At 36.9% G+C, this 25,725-nt stretch overlaps 1 long non-coding RNA gene across 2 annotated transcripts; it reads left to right on the top strand.

Moving 5' to 3' along the window:
- Positions 1–966: 966 nt before the first annotated feature.
- Positions 967–25,153, top strand: LOC106148983. 2 transcript variants are annotated; one of them, XR_001234833.1, is made up of 6 exons: positions 967–1,014; positions 5,288–5,383; positions 15,587–16,481; positions 20,530–20,618; positions 23,893–24,042; positions 24,393–25,153. It is a non-coding gene; the product is annotated as an uncharacterized LOC106148983 (long non-coding RNA). The 2 variants fall into 2 exon arrangements; XR_001234832.1 differs by lacking the exon at positions 967–1,014 and having other exon boundaries at positions 4,474–5,383; positions 15,587–15,763.
- Positions 25,154–25,725: the final 572 nt, after the last annotated feature.

The raw sequence follows: 25,725 nt of genomic DNA, 5'->3' as shown, positions 1-25,725 counted from the left end.
AATATAATGCTACACTTTGGTAATAGATTTAGCCTCTTCTTGAGTGACTGGCCAACAATAAAGAAATGAATTATGGGAACTTATTTTTTCTCTTCGGTCAGTGATTTCTTTTATCCCAAGATTAGTAGTCACAGAATAGCTATGGATTATGGTTACCAGACTGGTATATAATTTTTATAAAACTTTGCGAACTTGGCCCTAGGTCAAAGCCAGCAATTCACATTTAAATAAAATGAATATTTAGATGTTGTGCTCAAATTTAGGTAAGATTATATTACAATGATTCTAGAGGAAGTCAGTCCTAAAATCACATCTATTTGCAATGCAATAAGGAATTTCCTCTGGAGGATAATAGGTACAACTGTTACTGCAGAGCAATTGAAGCTCTCGTATATTAGGTACAAGCACAAGAGTCAGGAATATCCCTTGGAGAGGAGGAATAGCCCGTAGCCAGATCGAAATAATGACATGTATTCTCTTGACAAGAGTTTCAGGTGCAAAAGGGTAATTTTTAAAAATTTGTTTCTAGGTGAGAAGTCACTTCTCTGGGGCTCTTAAACTTCTCTTCTGAAAACAGCACACGAACTAACTTGGATATTTTGTGCCAGACATGAAAGGCAATAATGCAGGAATGGCAGTATTTTTCTCATGCTCAAGAGGTCTGTGCAGGTCCATGACTGGAGAGGAGTCTTCTGGATCTTCTGTTTCATTTTTTGCAACTCTTGGGTCAAGTGTGTATTTAACTCCATGATAAATGGCGAGTGGAGGGCTGGGCTGTAGCTCCGCGACAGAACGACTGCTCAGCATATGCAAGGCCCTGCCCACCCCCCAAAGCGATAGAGGTGTAAAGGTGGTGAGACACCAACACAGATTGCAGTTCACACCGTGGGTTCCAGCTTGACTTTGCTTTCCTCACTTCCTGTCCTGGCTGCCTGTCCTGGGGACTGTAGCTCCAGCACTGATGCAGAAAATAGCCTCACAGAGAGAGTACAGCCAACTCCCATTGTTGTGTAGGTAAATGTCTATAATAAAATTTCATTATGTCTATTTCTTTTGTTGGTTCTGCTGCTCTCGACAAGTCCTGACTAATACATTGGATTGTTTTACACTATTACAAAAAATGCTTTGTGAATATCCATGTCTGTATTTTCTGGGATACTTATACAAGAATTCCTATACAATGTAAACCTGAAAGTACATGTTGCTGAATTATAAAACATGCAAACAAACGTTCAATTTTTTAAGATAATACTAAATTGTATTTCAGATTGTTGCATCAGTAGATAATCATACTGCATTATGACTTTCCCTTGATTCATCTCTTTGCAAATATTTACTATAGTAATTTCTTAATTTTAGTCCATTTGCAGAGTAAATATAATTTCATATCATAATCTTAATTTACATTTATTTGATTGCCAAAGAAGTGGATAATCTTTTCATATTTTTATTATTCATTTATGCTCTTTACTGCAAAATGATCATTCAGGCCTTTTACCCTTTTCTTTTTGTACTAGGCATTGAACCCAGGGGCTAGATTCCCCAGTCCTTTTACATTTTTTACAAATTTTGAGACAGTCTTGCTAATTCACTAAGCTGTCCAGTCTTGCTAATTCACAAAACTTTTGCAATCCCCCTACCTCAGCCTCCCAAAGTGCTGGGATTACTATCGTGTATTACCATGCCTAGTAGTCCTTTACTCATTTTTAAGAAATTATTTATTTTATTGCTGTGTAATTTCTTTTCATGATTTTTGTGTGTGTGTGCGTGATACTGGGGATTGAAGCCAAGGAGTGTTGAACTATATTCTCAGCCCTTTTAAAATTTTATTTTGAGACAAAGTCTTGCTAAATTGCCCAGGTTGCCCTTAAACTTTCAATTCTCTTGTCTCAGCCTCCCCAATAGCTGGGTTACAAAGGGATACACCACCATGTCTGATTCCCTTTAGCCATTTCCACTATGAAAATCACCTAATCAAATAAACCATAGGTTTTTTTTCCACTTGAAATCTGGGTTATAAGCGTTTACCAATATATCATTAGTTACATGTGCTGCAAATATCTACTACTGGTTTGTGGTTTGTCTTCAAATTCTTTTGCGGGTTCTTTTGAAGAACATAAACTTATAATTTCAATATAGTCAAACTTGTCTGTCTCTTCAGTTTTACGTATGTTGTGGTTTTTTTTTTTTTTTTTTTTTTTTTGCTTTTTGATTTGTGTGTGTGTGTGTGTGTTCTTTTCTACCCCAAAGCATAAAGTTACTACCCTATAATTTTTTCCAGGTGCTCAATATATACGAATTCTCACATCAAAGCTTGAGTATATATACATGTGGATCTTTTTCCAGAACCTCTACTATCCATTAATCCATTTGTCTAGTTCAGCATCAGTACCACATTTTCTTCATCTTTGTAACTTTACAATTATGGTCTTCAAATAAGATGGGGCCAGACCTTTTACTGCACTTTTTTTCAAGAGCTTTTGTTCTATTTTTCACGTTGGTTATGCATAAAATTTTAGAATCATGTCAGTTTCTTGGGGAAAATGCAGTGGGATTTGGAATTAAATTACATTGAATCTATAGATCAAATTGGAAAGAACTTGCAACTTAATAATAGAGAGTTCCTATTGAACATTCTTCTATATTTTTCTGTATAATAGATGTTTGGTGTTTATAAATTAGGGTTTTAGGGTGTGTTCTATAAAGATCTTGCATAACTTCATTAGGTGGTATAACTTGTACTTTTCTGTTGTTATGATAAACTGCTTTTTAAAAAATTATGTTTTCTATTTTTAGCTGATGCTTAGAAATACTATATATTTGGCTGTATAGTCTTGTCATGAACCATATCATTAAGGTGTTCATTATCATTTAATAATTTGCCTATAGATTCTTAGGGACTTTATATGTAACATTTTTACATATACAGTATATATCAATCCCAAGCTATACAATATATATTTCTTCCAGAGCCTTGTACAATTATAATTAAGAATACTCCTATCATTTCCTTTTCTAATCTTTCTTCTTTTCCTTGTCTTCATGAACCTATTAGAAAATCCAGACTAATGTTGAATAGACATATATAGGGCTTATTTTTCTAGCTCCTGGTTTTATACAGTCTGCTTCTGACTACTTCTGCACCTCTTGAGATTATCATATTTTCCCCTTTAATCTGTGGTGAGTTATGTTTTGGTATTTTCTAATGTTCAACTGCCCTTGCATTTCTGGACATACTCAACTTATGACTTATTGACTTCCTTTGTTTTGATTTTCTTTTTTCTATTTTTTGCCCTAACTTCTGAAGTGGAACACATAGTTTATTAATTCTCAACCTTTTTTCTTCCCTAAATTAAGGACTGAATTAATAAATTCCTGTAACACCAGCACTTGGGAGGCTGAGGCAGGAGGATCACTGTGAGTTCAAGGCCAGTCTAGACTAAATAGAGAGTTTAAGGCCAGCCTTAACTACTGAGCAAGATCCTATCTCAAAAATAACCAAAAATATTAAATTAATAAATTTCCCTCAAAGAACTATTGCATTTTATTTTATTTTATTTTATTTTTTTCTGGTACCAGGAATCAAACTCACAACCTTGCGCTTGCCAGGCAGACACTGTGCCGCTGAACTAAATCCCCAGCCCCTTGAAGAACTATTTTAGTTGGTATTCCAGAATCCTTTTGACACTAGGAAGTGTCAGTTTCATGGAAGACAGGTTTTCCATGGATGGGTACTAGGGGAGATGGTTTGGGGATGATTCAATCACATTACAGTTATAGTACATTGTCTTTCTATTATTATTATTACATTATAATATGTAACAAAACAATTCTATAACTCACAGTAAGTCAAAATCAGTGGGAGTTTTGAGCTTGCTTCCTACAACTACACAGTCCCATCTAGGGGTGATGGCCGATAATGACGCCTAAAGTGTGTTGCTTATGTCTTGTCTATTCCATAATCTCATTTGGGTTGCTGTCGCTGGAAGAATGCTTTTTAGTGCTTTTTTTTTTTGTCTTTTTGAGACAGGGTCTTGCTATGCAGTTCAGGCCGGCCTTGAGCTCACTTTGCAGCCCAGGCCAGTCTTGAACTCCCAACGATCCTCCTGCCTCAGCCTCCCGTGTGCTGGGATTATAGGCATGCACCACCACGCCTGGCTTGCTTTTTAGTGCATTTGTGGAAATTTCAGATATTCTGCCTTAACTTGAATCCAGAATATGTGGAGACAGAAATACTTTCTGTCTCAGAAATACTTTCTGTCTCAGAAATACTTTCAAGGCCACCAGCACTTGTGATCACAAGCAACTGACCTTCTTCTAGCATAGACAAAACTGATTCACCTGACTTACTGAAAAATAGGTTTCAGAACCATTCTTTCCCAGCTCGGGGATAGCTTGTGGTTGGGAAGTAATACTAACTCTTGAAAGCTGAGTTAGGTGATCATGCACCAGCTAGGAGAGAGAAGATCCTTTTGAAGTCTCTTTCAAAATCTCTGTTAATGTTTGAAACATGTCAAAAATCCCAATTTTTACTCATTGTTCCCATAATTCTAGTTTGGCTTTGAATGCATCTGCTTTATCTGCTGATGTGAATACAGTTGTCATCCTTTCTTGAAGTAATAAATTGAGTTTGTTGAGCAAGTTGAATATGTTATGTGAGTAGGCAGATTTACAACCTATTCTGCGTCACTGAAATGTGCTGCCAGTTGTGACTATTTTTCTAAAACAAATGTTAGGAGCAGCTCTCATAACTCAGAAAGTCTGGTCAGTTTTCTACCCTTACAAAGCTGTCTCACTTCAGTGCATAAGAGAAGGTGTGGGTATTCTAAGTCAACCCCCTCATAGAGTTACATGGACACACGCGAGCTAAGAGCATATACTTTTATGTCACTGATAATTTTAATACATCTTGCAAAACTTTATTAAGTCCAGTTGACATTTTTTTGCAGGACATTGTGCATAGACTCATGTTTAGGAGTCCCCACTTTGATCCAAGTAGTGAAATCAGAAAGCTGGCAGCCTCTCTGTTTGTGCATAAACAAAAAGACCAATTCAATTTTCCTGATATATAATCACTCAAAGACTTGAGTAGTTCTGCAGCTGTGTGGTGGTTAGCAATAAAAGTGCACATGATACAGCCCTATGTACATCTTCCTGAAAAATACATTGCGCAAAAACAAGCATTATTATTTGTCAATATGAGTAGATACGCCAACATGGGTTTTGTACAAGGGCGACTCATTAATCCTCTCTAATAATTGTGTTTTGATATCTTTTGCTATTTCAGCAATTTGCCTAACGGTGCCAACTGAAAGAGGAACACCGACTACCTTTTGAACTGCAGCCTCTCCTAAAATTTCATGACAAATGTCTTTAGCAACAGGTGAGATCAACTCTTTATGAGTAATAAAGGGATTTTAGCTTTAGCAACACAGTTAGCCACTAAGAATAATGATCTCAGTGCAGACACATTTGATGAAATGGTGGTCTTCAATAATTGCTTCTTTCTTTGTGTTCATACGGTTTTCTTTTTTTATCTTAAAATTTTTCCTTTTTACATCCCCTTCCCCTTCCTCCTCTGCTCCTTGCATTTTTCCTCCTCTCCCTTTCTCCCTCTCCTTCTCCCTCATTCCCCCATTCTCTGCCCAATTTTCTTTTTTCCTATATTGCTCTTTATTTATATTTTAGATTTCTTTCTTTCTTTCTTCCTTTCTTTCTTTCTTTCTTTCTTTCTTTCTTTCTTTCTTTCTTTCTTTCTTTCTTTCTTTCTTTCTTTCTTTCTTTCTTTCTTTCTTTTTTTCCAGTACCGGGAATCAAACTCACAACCTTGCACTTGCCAGGCAAGCTCTGTGCTGCTGAGCTAAATCCCAGCCCCTGCATTTCTTATATAAGAGAAACCATATTCAGGGGCTGGGGATTTAGCTCAGCGGCAAAGTGCCTGCCTGGCAAGCATAAGGTCGTGAGTTCGGTTCCTGGTACCGGAGAAAAAAAAAAAAAAAAAAAAAAAAGAGAAACCATATTCTATTTAAGCTTGTATTCTGATTTATTTCACTTAATGTTATGGTTTTAAGGTACACTCATTTTCCTACAAATGACTCAATTTTTCTTCTTTATGGTAGAATAGTTCTCCATTGTGTATGTACACACATTTTCTTTATTCAGTCAGCTGTTGATGGACATAAAGGCCACTTTTAATATTTAGCTATTGTGAGTTTTGCTGCTATAAATATAGATATGCATGTGTCACTGTAATATAATGACTAACTCTTTGGGAGTATACCTAGGAAGGGGCTATTTGGGTTAAGCAGAATTTCTTCTTTTAGTTTTTTGAGGTAGCTCCATACTGATTTCCATTATATTCCTATTTATTTGTATTCTCACCAAGAGTAAAAATTTTTTTTCCCACAGCCCTATTATCTGATTTCTTGATGATAGCCTTTCTTTCTGCAGTAAGATGGAATTTTAGTGTTGTTTCAATTTGCATTTCTCTAATGACCAATGTTGTTCAACATTTTTCATGTATTTATTGGCTATTTGTCCTTCTGAGAAATGTCTATTCCTTTCAGTTGTTCATTTTTTATTAGGTCTTTTATTTTGAGAGGTCTACTTTTTTTGAGTTGTTTATATATTCTACATATTAGTCTTAGCTGTGCATGATAATTTATACCTGTAATCCCAGCACTCAGGAGGCTGAGACAAGAGGATTGCTATGAGTTCAATGCCAGCCTAGGTTACATAGTGAGTTCTGGTTTTTTTTCTTCTTTTTTTGAGACAGAGTTTCTCTATGCAATTCAGGCTGGCCTTGAGTTCACTTTGTAGCACAGGCCGGTCTCGAACTTGCAACAGTCCTGCTCCAGCCTCCTGAGTGCTGAGATTATAGGCATATGCCACTATGCCTGGCTACACAGTGAGTTCAAAGCCAGCCTTAACTACATAGTGAAGCCCTGTCTGAAAAAAAATCCCATCATATATTAGTTCTCTGTTTGAGGAATAGCTGGCAAAGTTTTTTCCGTTCTGTAGGTTGTCTCTTGCCTCTTCTGGTTATTTCCTTTGCTGTGCAGAAACTTTTTAATTTGATATGATCCCATTTGTTGATTCTTGGTGTTATATCTTGCACAGTTGGGGTTCTGTTCAGAAAGACTTTGCCTAGGTTATATCTTCCAGAATTGTTCCTATTTTATCTTCCAGCAGACTTAGTATTTCTGTTTTAATACTTAGACCTTTGGAGCATTTTGATTTTACTTTAGTACATGGTGAGAGAAATGAGTTTAGATTCAGTCTTCTACATGTGGATAGCTACTTTCCCAGCGTCACTTGTTAAAGAGGCTATCCTATCTCTAGCACAAGTTTTTGGTTCCTTTGTCAAAGATCAGATAGCTAAATGTGCTTAGAGTTGCTTCTGCATTCTTTGTTCTGTTCCACTGATTCACATCTCTTTTTGTTTGTTTGTTTTCATTTTTACCAATAATATCCTGTTCTTATCACAGTAGCTTTGTAGTATAACTTTGAGGTCTGGGATTATGATGCCTCCTGCTTTGCTTTTGTTGCCCAGGGTTGCTTTTGCTATTCTAGATCTCTTCTGGTTCCATATGGATTTTAGGATTGTTTTCTCCAGTTCTATGATAAATACCGTTGGTGTTTTGACTGGGATTGCGTTGAATCTATATGTCAGTTTTGGAAGTACCACCATTTTGACATGGGTTCTGCCTAATTAGGAATAGGGGATTTCTTTCCATTTTCCGGTGTCTTCTTCAATCACCTTTTTTCAGAGTATTGTAGTTTTCCTTGTAGGTTAATTCCTATCTATTTAATTTTTCTTGATGTTATTATGAAAGGAATTGCTTCTGTAATTTCTTTCTCTATGACTTTATTATTAGTACAAAACAACACTATTAATTTCTGTGTGTTGATTTTATGTCCTGCTGTGCTACTGAAGTTGGTTATTAATTCTAAATATCCGGTGAAATTTTTTTGAGTCTTCTAGGTAGAGGATTATGTCATCTGTAAACAGTACTGACATATTCCTTTCCTGTGTGTATCCTTTTCATTTATTTCTCTTGCCTGTGACTCTGGCTAATACTTTGAGGACTATATTGAACAGTACCAGTGACCACAGACATCCTTGTTTGTTCCTGATTTTATAGGCAAAACTTTTAGCTTCTCCAGATTTATTAAGATGTTGGTCATTAGTTTGTCATAACTGCTTTCATCAGATTGAGACCCTTTTATACCTATTTTCTTCAAGAATTTTATCATGCCTCAATGTTGGATTTTGTCAAAGGCTTTTTCTGGATCTATTGAAATGATCATGTGATTTTTGTCCTTGTTTCTGTTTATGTGATAAATTACATTTATTGTTTTGTATATGTTGAACCATCCTGCACTCTTGGATGATTCCTTGTTGGTCATCTTGTATGGTCTTTTGGGTCATTTATTGCATCCTATTTGTCAGTATTTTGTTACAGATTTTCACATTAATGTTCATTAAAGACATTGTCCCTATAGTTCTTTTTTCTGATGGGGTGTTGTCTTAGTTACTTTCCTCATTGCTGAGACAAAATATCCAAAACCTAAAGTTAAAGAAGGAAAGGTTTATTTATTTTTTTTTTTGGTTTTTTTTTTTTTTTCGGTTTTTTTCCAGTACTGGGAACCGAACTCACGAACTTGCGCTTGCCAGATAGGTGCTTTGCCACTGAGCTAAATCCCCAGCCCCAGGAAAGGTTTATTTCAGCTCAGTTTATAGTGGTTTCAGTCCACAGCAGGCTGGCTCCAAGGCAGGGTGGCACGGCAGAGGACAATTGCAGAGGACAAAGATTCCATGGCAAAGCAGGAAGGAAGCAAGAGCAGCAAACAGCAAGCCTGTCTTTCCTGTTTATCTCATCCAGGCTACAAGCATTGTGGGTGGTGCCACTCACACCCAGAACTACGCTAATTCCAATGAGTGGACTAATTTAGTACCACACATCCTTAATCCCAGTTCACACACCCTAGATCCAGCCAGCTCTTCAAAGCTCCACCCACAAGCACATGAGGTTTTGGGAGAACAATTAGATATAAGCCATAACCAGTGTATCTCAGGTTTTGAAATCAGATTAATACCAGCTTCCAAGAATGACTTTGGCAGTACTTTTTCTTTTCCAATTTCATTACAGAGTTTCAGGAGTATTGGTATTAGACCTTCCTGAAAATTCTTGTAGAATTTGGGAGTGAATCCATCAGGACCTGTGCTTTACTATGTTGGTAGATATAAAATTACTTCTTCAAACTCGTTGGTTGATTATGGATTATTCATAGTCTTTACCTTCTTGATTCAGCTGTAGTAGTTTATATGTATTTAGGTATTTATCTGTTTATTCTGAATTCTCTATTTTATAGGAGTACAAGTGCTCAAAGTAGTTACTAATAATCTTTTGAATTTCAGCAGAATTCATTGTAGTTTTTCCTTGTACACTTTTAACTTCTAATTGCAATGATTTGAGTCTTTCCTTTTTTTTAAAAGATTGGCTAAGGGTTTGTCTATTTTGTTTATTCTTTCAATGAACTAATTCTTTATCTCATTCATTCTTTGTTTTGTTTCTTTAGTCTCCATTTCATTAATATCTGCTTTGGTCTTTATAATTTCCTTCCTCGTACTAGCTTTGGATTTGGATTATTTTTGTTTTTCTAGAACCTTGAGGTGCATCATTAGCTGATTTATTTGGGCTCGCTCTATTTTTCTGATGAGAGTATTCACAGCTATGAACTTACCTTTTAGGACTGAGTCCCATAGGTTGCTGCTTGTTGTAATGGCATTATCACTTTATTCTAAGAACTGTCTAATTTTCTCCATGACCCATTGATTATTCAAGAGTGTACTTTTACTGTGCATGTGTTTGCATAATTTCTGTGGTTTCTTTTGCCATTGATTTCTAGTTTCATTGTACTATGATCTGATAATATGTATGGGATAATTTTGATTCTTTTGCATTTGTGTAAGCATGCTTTCTTGCCTAGCATATGATATATTTTAGAGAAGTTCCATGTATTGTTGAAAAGAATGTGTAGTCTGTTGCTATTGTGTGGAAATAATCTATTATTTCCATTTAATCTATTAAGTCCATTTGTTCAAAGTTTCTTGCAACTCTGATATTTCTTTGTTGGATTTTTTTTTCTCTAGTTGATCCATTTGTGATAGTGGGCTATTTTGGTCCCCCATTATAATTGAATAATTATAATCTGTTCCTTAAATTGTCCCCTTCACCAATATTTACTATCCTTTTTTGCCTTCTCTAATCAGTTTTGGTTTGAAATCCACTTTGTCTGGACCTACTCCTTTTCTTGCAGGATCCTGTTGCATGCAATATTGTCTTCCATCCTTTGAATTTGTGTATTTCTTTTTGGATTAAATGTGTTTTTTGTGTACTCCTTATCACTGGGTTTTGTTCCTTGATCCATTTTGCCAGTCTGTGTCTTTTGATTAGGGGATTAAGACTATTTACATTGAAAGTTATTACGGAAAGGTATTAATTTATTCCTGTAATTGCATTATTATCCTGGTGAGGATTCCCTACCCCCTTCTGTTTATCTGTTCACCCTCCTTGGTGTGTTCATTCTACTAGATTTTTTGGGCATTTTGGCTTCATTGTCTCTTTCTAGGATATCCTTGAGAATTTTTTAGAGTTTAGTGGTCATAAATTACTTAGAGGAGTTCTTTGTCATGAAAATTCCTTATTTCTCCACCTTTTTTTTTCTTTTTTTGTCTTTTTGAGACAGGGTCTCACTATGCAGTTCAGGCTGGCTTTGAGCTCACTTTGTAGCTCAGGCTGGGCTTGAACTCACAATGATCCTCCTGCCTCGGCCTCTGGAATGCTGGGATTACAGGCATGCACCACCACACTAGGCTTCTCCATCATATTTGAAAGACAGTTTTGTAGGACATTTGAATCTGCATAGGGAATTGTTTTCTTTTAGGCTTTGAAACACTGTACTCCAACCTCTCCTGGCCTTAAAGTTAGTGTGGAGAAATCTGTTGTAATTCCAATGGGTTTACCTTTATATGTCACTCATTGGTTTTCTGTAACAGCTTATAAAATTCTGTCCTTGTGTTAAATTTTTCTCATTTTGACTATGATGTGGTATGGAGTAGTTCTGTTTTGATTGTGGCTATTTAGGGTTCTACATGCCTTGTTAATCTCTATGTTTAATTCTTTCTCAATATTTCAAAAGTATTTTGCTGTTATTTCTGTAAATAGAATTTTTGTGCCCCTTGTGCTATCTTTTGATTTTTCACTTACTCCAGTTAATCTTATATTAGTTGTCTTTGCTTCATGTAGTAGCTATTGATTCCATTTTTCATATTCTCTTATTGTTTTTAAAGTATCTATGAGTAATTGGTCTTTGAAAACTTGCCTATCTTCTAATTCTGATGTTCTGTCCTCACACTGGTCAGTGCTGCTGCCTATACTTTCAGTATCATTTTTAATCATCTAGACTTCTATTTGGAAGTTTTCATAGTTCTTTACTAAACTGTTTTAGAACTAGTTTTAAAGAACTAGTTTTCTAGTTCTTTACTAAACTGGTCATTTATGTTTTGTATTATGTTGTTTACTTCAGCTAGCTTTTTATTAGTGTCTCCTGTAAGCTCTCTGATTGCTTTATTTATTACCTCTATTATCTGATTAGTTGTATTTTCTGTGAGCCTGCTGAGCACCTCATTGATCTGTTTTTAATTTCCTTTGTTTTCCTTTCAAATAAATTGGCTGTATGACTTTTGCTTTCCTCCCCCTTTGTCTTACTTTTCTTGTTGCTGAGACAAAATACCCAACACCCACAAGTTAAGGGAGGAAAAGTTTATTTAGCCCACAGTTTCTAGAGGTTTCAGTCCATATTTGGCTGGCTCCAAGGCAGGGTGGCATGGAAGACAGGCGTCCCAGAGGAGAAACAGTTCATGGTGGGCATAAGGCAGCAAAGCAAGCAAAGGACAAGAAAAGTCTTTCTGTACCTTACATTGTATTCACACTATCAGGATTAGGGTAGTGCCAAAACAATCAGTGGACAGTCAGACCTCAGATGTGTGCTGGATATAGACAGTAGGACAATGGTTTTAGTATTTAACAGCAGCAGCACTTTCAGACCTACCGTTTCTGAGCACAACTCAAGCCAGTCCTGGCTTCTCACTGTGGGACCAGGTTGTGTCCTTCCCAGCCTGAGTTGAAGCTTCTCTGGGGATTTCTTTCTCGGCTGCCCCTGTCTTACCAATGGCTATAGCTTACCCAGTCACTATCGGAAAGTTAACAATGGGAACCCTGAAGTAAAGTTGTTTTGAGTTTCAGATTTAAATGACTACTTCCTGAAATGGTGCCTGATTAAGCATTTTATGGCAATGCAGCATGTACCTGTGCTTGAATCCCTTTTTGGTTGTTTCCTAATGTGGAAAAAGTCATCTTAGAGCAACACCCAATACTGTTTTTGTAGTTCATACAGGGTGTTGGTTTTGCTGTCATTTCTTCCTGAATCTCCCAACCCTGGGGACTTACCTACCGTCTGGGGAGCCTCCTTCCCCTCCCTGCGAGTTGTGAGAGCTGATAGAGTCCAAATCTTTTCTGTGTTTTCTCTGCATGTGCACCATTTTTACATTTGAAAAAGTAGGTACATTTTCCAAATGTTGGGTGAGATATATATATATATATATATATATATATATATATATATATATATATAATTGATAAAAATATTGAAATTCATCATTTTAGTACCTAGATTTGATAATCTCCCTTTGTAGTTCAATTAATTTTTGCTTTAGATAAGTGAAATCATTATACCCAGCAATTTTTTTTTTTATACCCAGCAATTATACTATAACTTTCTGAGTAGTGGAACCTTTTATTATTTAGTGGCTGCTCTTTATATCTAGTGGTACTTATTGTCCAAAAGACTATTTTGTTTGATGTTTTAAATGCAATTATTCCCCTTTCCCCATATTTTGTTATAATGTTCACCTTTCTTGTAATTTTATTGTACAGTTTGTTTTCTTTCTTTTGTAAGAAAATGTAGTTGGAGTTCTTCTTTAGTCTGATATGATTGTCTTTTAACTATAAATTCTAGTCCATTTATATTTTTGTAATTACTAATACACTTAGACTTTTTCTACTACCATTCTACTTTTAATTTGCTTTTTGACCTACTTTTATTTGCTTCTTTTTCCTATTTTTTCTTTTCTTTTTTGCTTTCCTTTTGACTGATTGTGGTTATGATTTTGTTTACTTGCTTTTTCCAGTTTTCTTTTTTCTAGTTTACAAGTTATTTGAATTCTTATTGTCTGAAAATTTACTATCAATTTTAGAAAACTTCTTATTCATGATTCCTTATCTGAATAAAAACTTGGCTATCGTATATTTACATGTGCATGTTAGCAAAGACATTTCAGTTGCATATAAATACAGGCATTAGATTGCAGAGTCCACTGTAGTCAAAACTTAGCTCTTCTCTCACTAAGCCCACTTATGTTTCATTATGTAAGTAGGGGTGGGTTATCACTGTTAAAGCCAGCATTATTACAATAAAAAACCTTAGAGAGCAGACATCTAGGGTAAAAGATATGAACATAAAAGGTTCAGATGTGCATGAACATCAGAAATTTACTATTGAACTCACTTCTTTATAGGCTCACTCTTGCTTCATACAATGTAAACTTCCCCATCAAATGAAAGCATACTTACCTTCACTCAGAAACAAGGTTTTTGAGAGTTCTTCTATTATTCTTTAGGTTAGCTTTATTTTCCATTTAAAGTTAGCTATAGGAACCCTTTCAAATTTATCCTAGAATTAAATATATTAAGTTAATTCCATTAGTATATAATAATCATACACAAAATATTGTATAACTGCAGTAAAGATTACCACATGCAACAATATTGCTGCCTCTTACAAAAATAACGTTCAATAAAAATAGATAAGTTGTAGAAGAATATATTCTATTTATGATTCGATTTAAACAAGTCTAAAAATGCATAAGGGCAGAAGTATGCCATGAACAATAAAGCTATGTTCTAATGGTCAAGCAATGAGCTCTGGCTCAGGATAGATCTACCTCAAAGAAGGGGAGCTTTTTCTCCCTAATTTACACAAAAGTTTTGGATGGGCTAAGTACAACTTTGTGTAAATGTAAAGGTAATTGTAATGCTCTAATTCTTATATTTGGCAACAGGTTCATACTTTTTATTGTATAATTTTGCCACCTCATACCCATTATTTGTAGTTTGCTTCCCTAGTCAGTTAGTGTTAATTTGTTTCTTGTGTAGCCCTCTATAAACATTTAATGCTTGTAAACATAGATAAAGATACCCTTATTCTTTTTTAATAATTGCATTGTATAATATTGCATTTGATCTTTTTTCTGCTTAACAAGGTAACTTAGAATTATTCTATCTCCATGAATATAGATGTACCTCATTTTAAAAATGATTGGTCAGCATTTTATTGTATGGATGTACCATAATTTATTTAGCCAATCCTCTATTAGTGAAACATTTCACTTGTCTGTCATCTTTTGCTTTTATGACAATGCTACAACAAGCATTCCTTCATAAGCATTATTGTCCACATGTGTGGTTACATGTGTAAGATAAATTCCCAGGAGTGGAATTGCTGGGCCAAACAACATATATTTTGACATATGATGCCAGGTTGTTCTTAAAAGCCATCACACCAAATTATATCCTCATCAATATAGGGAGTGCTCATTTTCCTCACAAAAATATCATACCTTCAGATTGTTATACACTGATAAGTTAAAAAGAACAGTTTATAACTTTAGCAGTAATTTTATATTATAATATAAAATTAATACTATATTGATATATTATATTAATAATATATTATTTTATGATGATATCATAGAACTTATTTTAAAAATATTCAGGGGGGCCTGGAGATGTAGCTCTGTGGTAGAACACCTGCCTAGCAAGTATGACTCCCTGGGTTCAATTCCGAGTACTGGGAGAAACAATTGTCAGGGGTTCCAAGGTAGAAGAAACACTTGTTTGGGAAGGAGGGGCAAGGAAATTCTCAGGGGAGGGAGTCTTTAAGCAGGCTGTACCTGTTGGTAGATTATGACTGCTGAGTTGGAGGCAAGGGACCAAGTCATATGTGGCATGGGCTAGGGCACCAAGGGTAGAAAATTGCTTTGCAAGTGACCTGGTTTGTCTAAAGCACAGCAGGTATATCCTGAGCGTGAACCTAGTAGGCACCAAGGGATCGCTGAAGCTAGGGCTCCAACCTCTGGCTGCCCATTACAACTACTGCGGATCTTTAAAGCATACCAGTGCCAAACTTTGCAAACCAGTTAAATCAGAATCTCCACTAGGAGCTTTCTCCTTGGGGGATATTTCATTGCCAGGATCGAAAGTCAATGTACTAAAGACTAAATGTACTAAAATGAATGGGGGAGTGACACTCAAAAGTGAGTTTACAGAACATTTCATCTCAGAGTTCATGTGATTTACTTTTAACAGTTTGAAATTGTTGGGAAGAAAACATAATTACTTAGTTGAAAATTAAAACATCAACCAACATTCTGTGGCTCAAAATAATTATCGTTTCTTTCTAGGGACTAAGATCATTCACCAGTGGTTTATAATTCACAGCAGAAACCGCTCACATAACAAGAGATTTGAGACAGAGGCAGCCTGACTTCTCCAGAACTTCCCTACGAGGCAGTGCTCAGGACTCATGAAGTTGCCTTGACACTAGGTGGAGCCATGGATTGAGATTAGGTGCTTCAAAGGTGAAGGCTTGGAAACCAGACACTCTCGTCCCTCATTTACGTTTTATTTTCAAATTCCTTGGGTGTGCACAATTAACTACTTTTCATACAAGTTACATAGTTATACGGTTTGAATGTGCAAAAGAAAGAGGCTGTACAGTTTGTGCAGTGGAGAGTCTCTGTGTGCCTACTCTATCCACGCTGCGATGGGGCCCAAGAGACTCATCAGCACGATTCTTATCTCAGGCAGTGTGGACTGAGTGGGCTGCATTAGGGAGAAGCTGGTAACATAAGGGCTATTAGTCCCGAAGAGCTCCAGAGAGTGATGGAGCGGTGAAGAGCCCAGAGTCACAGAGACCTACAGATAACTGTGGAGACCAGCAAAGACCTGTGAAGACCAGCAGAGGCCAGTGGAGGAGCCTCAGAGAGGCAGTGGAAACTGCTTGAAGAGCTCCTGCAAGCTGCCAAGGGGGCTATGAGCCCTGGTTGCTGAGACACAGAAGGAGCAGCTGGGAGCTGCTAGGAGGTGTAATACTAAAAGCGGTAACACTAGTTACTAAGAGGCACTGACACCCAAAGCTCAGAACTGTAACACTAAAGGCCAAGAGCCACTGACACTCTAAGTCCAAAGCAGCTTATATCAAGATAGGTGCACTTTGCCAACACGTGATTTCCAGCTGAATTAGGCAAAAGAACCCCCAGCCAATAGGTGATATTATTACAAACACTATACATCAAGGTACAGTTTCCTTATCTATAAAATGTGGGGGTGAAGTTGACTTTCCATTTAAGCCCTACTATCCCAAGGTTTCATACTGTCTTATACGAAGAACGGAAAGGTTAATATGATGACTTGAAGGTTTCTTTCTTTGCTTTAATAATGTTGTTGAGTCACCTGGCAGAGGAAATGAGAGCTGATAAGGTTTATCTCAGTCACCAGGTAGGATAGTTTTTATAATTCCTTTTATAATTCATTTCCTTAAACCCCTATGGATAAAACTTGCCGTCAACAGTAAAGCTGAGGCAAGAAATTTCTGTACTGGGAGCTCATGACCTGTCTTTGAGGCAGACCGTATGAAATTATACCGAGTTTCTCACTTGGGGCTGGCTGCAGGGAAGGAAGGGGAAAGGAGAGGTTATAACATAAGAGACTTCACAGGAAATGAACAGGAAAACTTCCCCTCCACTTTTGAGCAACATGAGTAAAGTTTTAGTCTCAAAGAGACCCATTCAGATGGGTGAGTGAATAAGATTTTGTGGGCGAACAGCCAGCCTTTCTTATGGACCTTGAGAAAGGGAGTTGTTAGAGAATATACTTTACCGAATTTAGCATTCAATTACTCAAGCAGATGTACGGAGGGAGCAGGGTGGGCAGAAGGAATCAGTATAATTTTTCAGCTAGGAAAATAGATTGCTAAGTGAGACAAGAAAGTATGTTAGAGGTATGACATTTTTATTGTTGGCATACGTTTGAATACATAATAATTATATTCATCTTGAGATATATATGGGATCATTTTTATTCCCTTTCCACTCTGCTCCCCCATCTCCAGTCTACCTCCGTTTCCTATCATCTCTTTTATTTTGCTCTTTAAATTGTTTATAACTTGAGTATCTCATATGAGAGATACCATATGACACTTCACCTCCTTTGTCTGATTTGTTTCACTCAGCATTATGATTTCCAGATCCACCCACTTTCCTACAAATGACTCAGATTTAGTCTTTTTCATAGCTGAGTAGTACTCCATTGTGTATATATACCACATTGTCTTTGTCCATTCTGTGAATGGGCATATAGGCTGCTTCCATAATTTAGCTATTATGAGTTTTGCTGCTATAAACATAGGTATGCATACATCATTGTAATATGATGTCTTCAACTCTTTCAGGATGATATTGAGAAAAGGTATAGTTAGGTCAAAAGAAATTTATACTTTTAGTTCTTTGAGGAATTTTCATTCTGATTTCTATAGTGGTTACATTAGTTTACATTTCCACCGACACTGTAGAAGGGTTCCCATTTGCTCACAACCTCACCAGCATTTGTTGTTTTTTTGACTCTGGATACAGACTGCCAAGTTTCCATCATGACTTTGCTACTTACTAGCCCTGTGACTTTGGGTAAATCACTCTTCATGCCATGTATATAAAATGGGAACAATAGTGGTCTCTATTTCATAGAAGGATTATATTATGGAGATTAATTAAACAAAATACTAGTACCTGATGTATGGTGAGAAATAAAAATTGTTTTCTTGTTGCTGCTGTTATTTTTACATGCCACACCACACATATTGACCCAAATATTTCTGGTACTTAAGCTAAACTTCAGAACTCAGCTTCAAAGAAAGTTCCATGCTACACAGTAAGAAATTCAGTGATCTAATATGTGGTCACCAGAAAGAGTTAGATCACTTCAGATCTCTTCTGAGAAGCAGGTAAAAAAGCAAAGAATGGTGAACTACATTAGAAGGAAAAAGTATGACACTGAGAAGAAATGTCTTCTAACTAGAACTATAAATGATACATTTTACAGCCAACCTTTTTTCAAGAAGATGAATTTTAATTGCTTAAATAGTGTTCTGGGATTTCTCTAACTTTCCTGAATGGAATTTGTGTGTGTGTGTGTGCATGTGTGTGTGTGTGTGTGTGTGTGTGTGTGTGCCTGCTCACTAGTATCTGAGAAGGTGCTTTTAGTTTTTCTGCAAGATGTAGCAACAGCAAATAAACATAAAATCTTTCCAACCTCTTTGAAAAAATAAGTCATATGATACATCTTAAAAATTGATCTTTCATTGGAGTTGTTGATATTTGCATATTTTCTTAATTAGAAAAACATACAGGATTCCTAGATTACTTATATCGTTGAATTGATCCTCAGAATGTGTTATGGTTTAGATCTAAAATGTCCTCCAAAAGTCTCACACTTGGAGGAGGGCACTGTTAGAAGTGATGGGTCACAGAGGGAATGATTTTGAAGGGTGTTTTCTTACCCTTGGCTCCTCCCTTCTCTTTCTGCTTCTTGATCACTAAGACATGAGCAACTTTCCTCTGCCAGGCCCATCCAACATGCCATTTCTGCCAGGGGGCTGCCCAACCACGGTGTAATGGTAGATACATTGTGTCAACTTGAGAGGTCTAGAAGCTTAACTAAATAACTCAGTAGTTCTACATCCTGGGGTGTAGAAGACATGCTCTTACCTAGGATGTTGTTCATTATGTCAACTTGAGAAGTTTAGAAGTTTAACTAAGCTACTCAGCAGGGAACCAGGGTCCTTACTTTATAAACATCTTCATCCTGTGCAAGGGGAAGGCACGGAGATGGTGTGAGTGCTACAGCCACCCTGGGTGGGGAATAACCTGCTTACAATATCAGGGAGGGAAAGAGGCTTGCTCTTTCCCCCTTTTGCTGTCTTCTTCTGCCTTAAACTGTTGCCCCATGCCATGCCACCCTGCATTGGAGCCAGCTGATTATGGACTGAAACCTCCACAAACCATGAACTAAATAAACCTTTCCTCCTTTAATTTTGGGTATTGGGTATTTTGACTCAGGAATGAGAGAAAAGTAACCAAGACACATGGACTGAACACACTGAAACTTGGGGCTGGGGATTTTGCTCAGCAACACAGCGCCTGCCTGGCAAGTGCAAGGTCATGAGTTCAATTCCTGGTACTGGAAAAAAAACAAAAACAAAAAAAAAGAAAAATTAAAAAAAAAAACAAACCACACTGAAACTCTTAACACAATAAACCTTTTCTCTAAATTGCAGATGTTGGATTTTTTTTTTGTCCCACTGATAGCAAAGTGACTAAAACAGAGTGTAAAAGAACAGCTTGTACTTGATTCACTTAGTGAATACAGGTACAGCTTCTCATTTGTTGATTTTCTTTATAACTTGAAAAACAACCGCAAGACATTTGTGAGTTTGTGTCTTGTTGGTGGCATTTGCAAGTATCCTTCTATTTTGAATTATCTTTTGCTCTCTCTATTTTTCTGAAATTAACCAGCATTTTTTCAGTACTGGAGATTAAACCCAGGGCCATTGCCCTGAGCTCCAGCCCCAGTCCTTTCTTATTTTGAGATAGGGTCTTGCTAAATCACTAAGTTGCCCATACTGGGCTTGAATTTGCAATCCTCCTGCTTCAGCCTCATGGAATACTGGGATTATGGGCATGTTCCACCGTGTCGAGCTATGTGCAAATATTTTTAAGAATCAGAAGCTTTTTAAAAAATTAAATATGCTATTTGTCTTTTTTAAAAAGTGACCTACCTTGACTGTCTTCTATAGGTGATCCAGGGAATAAATATAGCATTTTTTTATTGCCTTAAAAAGAGGAAACTGCAATTGTATAGTTCTGGATTTCAACAAACAGGTTCTTGGGAGGTCATCAATGTTGAGTTTCATGACATTAGTGTCTCACTTAGGAAGATTTTATGGTATTTCTCTTCTTTTCAGTAATGATTTTTATGTCACTCTGATCACAACTATGGCCTTAGAAATATAAATTAGAAAGTCCCACAGATGAAAAAATAAAAAAGATGATGCAAGATCTTAAAATGCTGTCAAAAAGCTTCCTGACTGCTATACTGGCTCTGAAGCTATGGAGACCTGGGATTAAATTTTGGATTAAATAGCAAGGGAAAAAATGGAAATTTTGATATTTTACTCTACTTTCTTTTCTCTGCATGTGTGTTTAACTTGGGTTTTGCTTTGAATAATACTTTATCCTGAAGTCATATGATAACATACATTTTTCAAAATTCTCTGTTCCTCTTACTGCAGAATGATTGTCGTATGTTCAGAAACCAACCCAAAGGAGAAGGAGATAACATAAGAAGGCAAAGCCCAAGCTGTGGTTTTACAAGATGATGGTTTGTTTCTCAGAGGAATCTTATATTCCCAAAGTAAAATTCTGGATATTTTGGCTGAAAAGTATTACCCCTTTGCACTTCCTTATTTTATTAACGTCATCAATAGCTGTAAACTCCCTGAATATCCAGTACCTCCTGCTTTTCACAGCATATCTCACAGTTCCAGGTAGATGAGAGTTGATTCAGTCAGGGGCTGGGGATTTAGCTTAGCAGCACCGCGCCTGCCTGGCAAGTGCAAGGTCATGAGTTCAATTCCTGATACCAGAAACAAACAAACAAACAAAAAAAAAGTTGATTCAGCCATAGTCCCAACTCCTGGGAGCTTATATAGCCTTTATGGATTTTCTTTCTTTCCCTCTTTTTTTTTGAGACAGGGTGTTGCCATGTAGTTCAGGCCAGTCTTGAACTCACTGTATAGCCCAGGGTAGCCATAAACCTGTGACAATCTTCCTGCCTCAGCCCCCCAAATGCTGGGATTACAGGCACACACTGCCATGCCCAACTAGGAGTTTACAGTCTTATCAGAGAGGCATTCAGTTGGACACAGCCAAGGAACTCTTGAAAAGCAGATCAAATGAGCTACTTTAAAAACTGAGTTAAGGCATTTCCTCATCTGGATTGTGTGTTCCTTCATGGACCTCATCACTTGGGGGAAACTCACTTATAGTCCTACACATTCTTTGTATTGTTTACAAATTCAAACTAAGAGAAAAGCTTTATTACTCACAACACTCCTGACACCAAATTGTGAGACCCTTCCGCACCCGACATCAACTAATTCTCCAACTTTCTGGATTCCAACTGGGTGCCCTATAATTCTTTTCTTACATTACCGGGGATTAGTATCAGACTCCACGGAAGAAGAAGTCAATCCCACAGGACTGCTCTCATGTCAGATACCAATCTCAAATCTGGCCTCCAGTATTTCAGGCCAACTTCAGACTCTAACTCAGAGATTCCATGCCCCACTCCTCCTGTTCAATAGTTTGTTATAATGGCGCATAACTGCTTATACATTTACTGATTTACTATAAATCATATGATAAAGGGTACAGAGGAACAACCCACAGATACACAGAACAAGGTGTGTAAGCATTTCAAACACAGGAGGCTCTGTCCCTCTGAGCTGGAGTATACCATCCTCTCGGCTCATGGATGAGTTTGCCATCCCAGAGATATCTAAAACCTGAAGGTTAAGGATTTTTATAAAGGCATCATCATATAGGCACGATCAATTATTAACTCTATCTGTAGCCCCTCTCCCTCCCTCAGAAGCCAGCGGGTGGGGTTGAAGGTTCCAAGTCTCTAATCATGGCTTGGCCTTTCTGGTGAGCAGCTAACAACACGGCCACGAAGAGACACCTCATTAGAACATAATATGCTCCAGTCCCCTATATCATTCTGCAAATTATAAGAGTTTTAGGAACTCTGCAAGGAACCTGCGGCAGAAACCAAATATACATTATTATGTCACACAGTCCCTATAAATGACTAAAACATCACTTTTCATTTCTAATGAAAAAAATCATGGTTTTTGTCATGACCACCCCTTCTTTTCTCAGGATGTTTTCACTGTAGAATTGCTGCTTTTAGGAGACTGACTCTTATGACCAAAATAGGATTCTCAGAGTCTCCTTTCTTACATCTAGAGTGTGGGTACAGAGCCAGGCGGGGGGAAAACTAGGGAAGGAACATGTAAGTATCGAAGTTTTATCCTAGTGCTACCAGAGGCAATTTTAATCTTTGAGATCATAAAAAACAACAGTCAGAGTTATACAGCAATTATTAGAAAGGAATATAATCTAGACTTTTATATTTCTCTTACTTTCTTCCCTTAAGCAAGCCTGTAGTTGGTGGGGGAAAAAAGACAAAAGAGAAGAAGGAAATAAATAATTCATCATTAACTGGTAACTGGAGACTACACTGAGCATGAAGTATTTAATGAACTGCAATATAGCAAGGGATGACTATCCACCAGCCATAAAGAAGCTGAGGTCAGGCAAGTGTACAATCGTCCCCTGCTATATTGCAGTTCACTTATGGAGATTTCACTGTATCATGAGGTTTTTTTAAAAAAGTCTAATTCTGTATCACAGAGTTTTCACTATATCGCAGGATTTTACAGTACATAGATATTTATATAATATTTACGATTTTAATTATTTTTGCCTCAGAAATTTAAAACAATATAAAAAATAAAAAATGTTAATTCAAGCATATTAAAAGAATATTAAATCAAAATAATATACAGTATGTATTTCATCAATGGATAAATAACGTACTGTACACAATGGAAACACAGTACACCACTACTGCTTGCGAAAGTTTGCCAATGTGAGATTGTACATAGCATGCTATTGGCTGGTGGAATGGAAGGAGACCAATCACAGCACTGTGTTCTGTATCCTGGGCGCTGATTGGCTCAGTGACTATAGTATCTGTTTGCTCTCCCGCACTGTGCCCATATGTTTAGCATTTCTCCTTGTATTTAAGAGCATATGATGTGTTTATAAAAATGTGGGAAAGGTTAATAAGAGAGTGGGAAAAGTTTATAGGAGTGTGGGAAGGGTTTATAAAGCCTTAGAATATATATAAATAACATAAATATAATGTTGCTACTTCGTGGATTTTCATCTATCACAGGGGTCTCTGGACCGTAACTCCCGATAGGTGAGAGATCACTGTAAATGACAGTGAAACAGAAGTGCTTGTTCAAGTGCGACCTGTGCACTTGCGCCAGTTCACAACCTACTGATGTACAGAGGTGTAAGGACAAAAGTTTCAGAATGTTTAGAAATCTATAGAAAAATGTAACACACTAATCTTAGGACCATTGAATCTAATGGTTAAAATTTTAGGATTCTATTTGATATGTCTTTGTTTATTTCTCCACTAAATTATACTTATTGTAGCTTATGAAGGTATTGGTCTCTGAAGGACTGAAGACTGGGAAAACCATCAGCCACAGTCCATTTGAGACCACAGGTCTAGACTGTGCCAACGTGAGTGGCTATTTTAAGGCCAGTGTTATTATACAACATAGAGGTGAACCGTCCCTATGTTGAGTGACCTTAGTTCTATCATGACCAATGCTTTACAAGAGGGCTGTGAATTCTCCACCTGTCAACCACAGATGTGTCTCTACATGTAAACATAATTTGAATGGGCAGGGGATATTTTGTAAGATTAAATTATTGGGCCCAGTTATGTAATACAAGTTGTGTTTGTAACCTCAGATTTTTATTAATCATCTACACAACTGTTTGATTCCCAGGAGATAGATGTCATCTCTCTGTGCCTATCATGAAAGAAGGTTTATCTTATTTTGCCATGAGCTGGCTGAAAATGCCTTTGACCACTCTGTCTCCATTTGTATAGTGGAGAGGAAGTGTTTGAATCTAGGCCTCTTCAGTTACAACTTGAGGTCAGTGTTCACTATTGGGTAACCACTTTGTTTGCTTAGAAACAATAAGCATTTCTCCCAATGTGTTTTTCTTCTTCGTTATAATTTGCTTAGATGAATCTGAAATTACATTTTCCTTTGTGGATCATGTAAAGATCTGTGGAGTTAGATAAACCTATGTTTGGACCTGAGGGCTATTACCTACTTATAGCTTAGGTTTCTTTGGACATAGGACTCTCAATTCACATTTTTCATCAGTAAAACAGGGATGATCCCACCTGTCTTGCTAAGCTGTTATAAGGGGTTAAATGTAATAATTCATATGGAATAGCACTTGTATTAATTTCATCTTCACTTCATTTGGACAACAGGTGCTGAGAGAGCATTTGAGAGAAGAAAGAATGGTAAAGAAGGGAGACAAAGAGGAATAAAAGGACATCACCTTGAACGGGACATTGGCAGTCCTTTCAGAGCAGCTGCTTTTGGACATTGTAACAAGCATGTGATGCACTTGTATTTTTATGCCCAGGGGCCTGGTGTCAGGAGAATCTGCTCAGCCTCTTTGTTATGGTCATTCAAGCCATCCACAAAGACCATGTATAATAGGGGTATGCAGAGTTCTCCAGCCTTCAAAGGACTGCCTTTCTAATTAATATCCTAATAACTTTCAGCCTTGTGCCTTTATACAACTCTAATAAGGTCAGTCTCCAACTTTTTCTTCCTGGTGATTTCTAGGAATTCCCAAGGAATACTTACCACCAACCTCCAAGGAACCCCATTGGTAGTCGTCTTGTAATTTCCCCAAACAGGGAACAGAGGGCAACATTTAATACAATTTTACTGGAAGAGATTTAGGAATAATGGACAGAAATAGCAACGGAGAAAAGAAAAATATCAAAGTGAATCCTCCACAATGTGCCTTATCCTAACCTCACATGAGGGTTATCTCCCCTTCAGCCCTTACCGCTCTACCATGTGGTAGGAATCAAACTTCTTACAGACAAGAAGAACCCTTGATCATGACTTCCCTTCTCAGACCTCGGAGAAACAGTCTCCGGGCTGCAATTCTACTCACAGTAAAGAAAACTTTTTTTTTTTTTTAATGTAATCAGTTCATTTTATGTTTAGTGCTTTGTCTGATAAATGCAGCTGGTGTTCAATAAATATTTGTTAAACAAATGAATGGTCTTATCCTTCCCATTCCAGATAAGGAACTTGGGGCATTACATCTGTGCGATTTTATTTTATTTTTACTTTTATTAGTCCATGTTTGCAGTACACAATGATCACATTCATCATGGGGAGTTGATATATGAGCATGACACATCTTCTGCCTTTTTCATATTCTTCTCCTCTTTTCCTTCCCTGTCCCTCCAACTCTTGCTCCTCTTTCTACTTGCAAAAATATGTCTATGTGGTTTTTTAAAACAGAAGTTTACTTAGCTTTTCCCCTCAGTCAATCACAAATGCATACTTTAAATTTACCTCTGTTACACACTTAAAAAAATCTGTTAAGAGGGTTAAAATTTTTCCCTTCCAGATAAATAAGCTTAATAAACTGGCAACTGAGAAATGACAGTTTTCTCCTGCCTTGTGCCCAATTTCTTAATTTTAGCAATTGCAATTTCATGAAATACTTGGCCTCAACCTAAGCTGGTCTATGTCATTGCTTAGAGCACTTACTGTTAAAATCACATTTTTGAA

Source organism: Chinchilla lanigera, unplaced genomic scaffold (genome assembly GCF_000276665.1).
Source record: "Chinchilla lanigera isolate Chin_1 unplaced genomic scaffold, ChiLan1.0 scaffold00033, whole genome shotgun sequence".
Taxonomy (NCBI): domain Eukaryota; kingdom Metazoa; phylum Chordata; class Mammalia; order Rodentia; family Chinchillidae; genus Chinchilla; species Chinchilla lanigera.
This window is presented reverse-complemented; position numbering and strand designations above follow the sequence as displayed.